General features: G+C 38.2%; 1 long non-coding RNA gene across 1 annotated transcript; it reads right to left on the bottom strand.

The window, feature by feature from the left end:
• Positions 1–730: 730 nt before the first annotated feature.
• On the bottom strand, positions 731–1420 carry LOC139435113 (uncharacterized). The gene is made up of 3 exons (XR_011644387.1): positions 1336–1420; positions 1142–1253; positions 731–976 (listed from the first exon to the last, which is right to left on the bottom strand). It is a non-coding gene; the product is annotated as an uncharacterized lncRNA (long non-coding RNA).
• Positions 1421–3173: the final 1753 nt, after the last annotated feature.

Below are 3173 nucleotides of genomic sequence, written 5' to 3'. Positions count from 1 at the left end.
TGACACAGAGCGGAGGAAGCAGGAGCAATTTCACGACCAACAGCAAAAACATATGTGATTTATATACAAACACTGCATTTGCACTTTTTCACAAAACGAAAACCACACCATTGGGAAAGCTTAATGTTTTGTTTAATACAAAAAAAACAGGGAAAAGCTTGAAAAACACTGAGAGTTGAGACTCAGGGTGCAGGGTGAGGGTCTCAGTGCAGGTATTCAGGCTCAATTGAATCCCCCTCTGGTTCTTGTGCTGAAAGAGGGAGTAACAGACAGGAGAAAGGGTTATACACACCTATATAGCACACCTATTGGATGGGAAATTGCCTTGGGGAGATAAGGTGTGGTCTCTGTTCCCAACTGAAGTTATGGAACTTTATTATTTGTGAGTTTAACAAAGTATGACAAATGGCATCAGTAACAGATGTGATATGAATTTCTATAAAGTTGTCTCACATTCTTGGTCATATTTTATATACAGTATGTAATGAGTATAACATGTCCAGTAAGTATAAAGTGTTTCCTAATACTGTGTATTCAACCACTATGGAATATGTATGTGGGCAGACAAAACTGAGTTGTTCTGTGTGTGAAGTAACCTCAAGTCACTCGTTTGTCAAGACAAAAAAGGGCAAGACTAGGCTGAGAGCAGAGGCTATACCCACCATCTCCGTGCATCGCCCTGTGGTCAAAAGGAGAAGGGCCCCTGTATCTACAAAGCCCATAGCTCATGATCACAGCGATAGTGTGAAAGGTGACACAGGTATAATAAGTATGAACTCTTAGTAACAAAAGTAATATTTCTTATTTTTAAGTGGTATAATATTTTAAATGTTCGAACATTTACAGTGCCATGTCTTCTACTTACATTAGTCTCAAAGATTGAGGGAAGAAGGGAAGGGATCACTGCCCTCCACCTGCCAGCACCCAGCCAGAGGAGCGCAAACAACAAAAACAAGCAAGGTGTCCCGTCATGTACCTGGAAGTTTGGGTTGGCAAAATGGAGTAAGAGAGGGACTTGAAAAACCTTGGTGGCTCTCTACTCATGTTGTTACAGTTGTCTTGGTTACAGCTCTCAAGTTTTTTTTTGTGCCATTTCCACATCTTTAGAAAATATGAAATAAAAAATTGAAGTGAAATCAACCTCTTCTCTGGAGAACACACTTTGATTTCTCTGTCTTGTGAGTTTGCAGTCTTGCAGTTTTGCTCCTCCACCTGTAACATCACTGCCCCTCCACCTGCCATACAGTAGGTTACTAACAAGATTACTTATATAATACAGTGATAGAATACATGTTTAGTATGCTTACTTATATAAAACAGTAGTATTAAACTTACCTTGTGTTTTCACTCTCACTTAAGTCCCTCTCCCTTTGCCATCAATCCAAAATCAGCTGAGCTGCAACATTATACAGACAGGTAATAATCAACATAATCACAAGGACACAATATGGCTCTGCTAAAAACACTCACTCTTACACGCACCAAAGTTATATTTATCTAATATTTACCTCCCTCCACCCCCGCATACAATCCCGTTTAGAAAACCCTCTTCTATAATTCAACAACGTTGGACGAAATGACATTAAGAGAAAGGAATTTACAATTGAAAGGCTGTTCAACGTGTGTTGCTAACTTGATCCGGTATCCTAGCTTGATCTGTTATCTGTAAACGTTCCCTAAATCTACTAATTTAGGGATAATCCACTGACATCCTTTAATACACATGTTAATTTGAATCAGATGTACTGATAATATCCGCAATATAAATCTTTAAACTTCTTCTTACCTTTAAAAGTCCGTCACGAACGGTCTATTATGCTGCAACTCTACAGCTCTGCTAGCCTTGGCGCTAACTTCCGGGGAACGATTGAGAGGCTCCACGATCCGCCATTGCTGTAAAAAGGTGGTCCATTGGAGTGAACGGAGATGTCATAACTCTTCTATTATATGGCTCTGGTCCCGGCTAATACGGGACGGTTGGCAACCCTATGTAAACACCATGATGTACTGTAGAGACGCAGTCAGTGTGTTTTACTGGAGCCTCAGTTCGATAAGAGATTATTTTCTGAGTTCTTTAATTTAGGTACTCTCTCTCAAAATGGTAATGTGCATTATGTTTTAATTATACTTCTTATCATTCAGAAGCTTTTTGTGTGTTTATGTTTTACTGAGTGCTTATAGGCAATTTCCATCCCAGTATTCAGTTAACTATTTATTTTCTGTGCACATTACATAGACTAGCTAATATTCTACCTACTGCTTGGGACTTTGTGTCTTCAAAATGTCCAATATCACAGACTGGGACTTACTTTAGAGTCAGTTGTACTTGTATTTACATTCAGTATGACTTGTTATGATTCAATGTGAAAGAGTATACTGCTCAATAAATAATGATCACTTCACCACCTCTCTTGACATCTAGGCGCTTGAGAGTGAGTCAGAGGCAGAATACAGGGACAGTGAAGAGAGGTCCATTGCTGAGGTGAGTGATGAAAGGGATATGACAGTTTAGAGTAAATTGTGATTTGGACTCTCATCCCAGAATGTTAAGGAAATCAGTGGGGATATTGAACAGGAAGCATTATAGACAGAAGAGCAACATTTATTTGAACATTTAAGTCAATGATACCATTCCTAGGTGAACTTAACATCTGTATGGAGTCAGATCAGTCTCAATATTAATAAATGCTCACAGAAGGATTCACAAATGTATTTTGCGATTTATATATAAATGACTCTCCACAACAATATTTCCCAATGCACTCACAAATATTTATTGTTGTATATAAATGTACAAAAAATGGACATTTAAACTGCTTTTTATTAATTCAAAGACGGTTCTGAATTAATAATCAAATATGTTTCCTTTCTTTACTGCTGGATGAAATTACAAAATGTACCCATCATTTTCCTCATGCTAGTATAGCCACATAAAAGTATCAAACCACCAAAATGCACCAGAATACAGGAAATCTATTTTTTTTTTTTTCGTGGGGGGGATCCCCAAACCCCCCGTTAAAAATGTCCCCTCCACATTCAGGATGCTTCCTACGCCATGAGGTGAAGCCATACTTGTAAATCTGATGAAAGTGCAATTTGAAAATAAGATGAAGTAGAAAATATAACTACAGGATATTCTAACACGAGGCACATGAGCATTTTCAGTCATTTTG

Source organism: Pseudochaenichthys georgianus, chromosome 14, assembly GCF_902827115.2.
Source record: "Pseudochaenichthys georgianus chromosome 14, fPseGeo1.2, whole genome shotgun sequence".
In the NCBI taxonomy this organism is placed as follows: domain Eukaryota; kingdom Metazoa; phylum Chordata; class Actinopteri; order Perciformes; family Channichthyidae; genus Pseudochaenichthys; species Pseudochaenichthys georgianus.
This window is presented reverse-complemented; position numbering and strand designations above follow the sequence as displayed.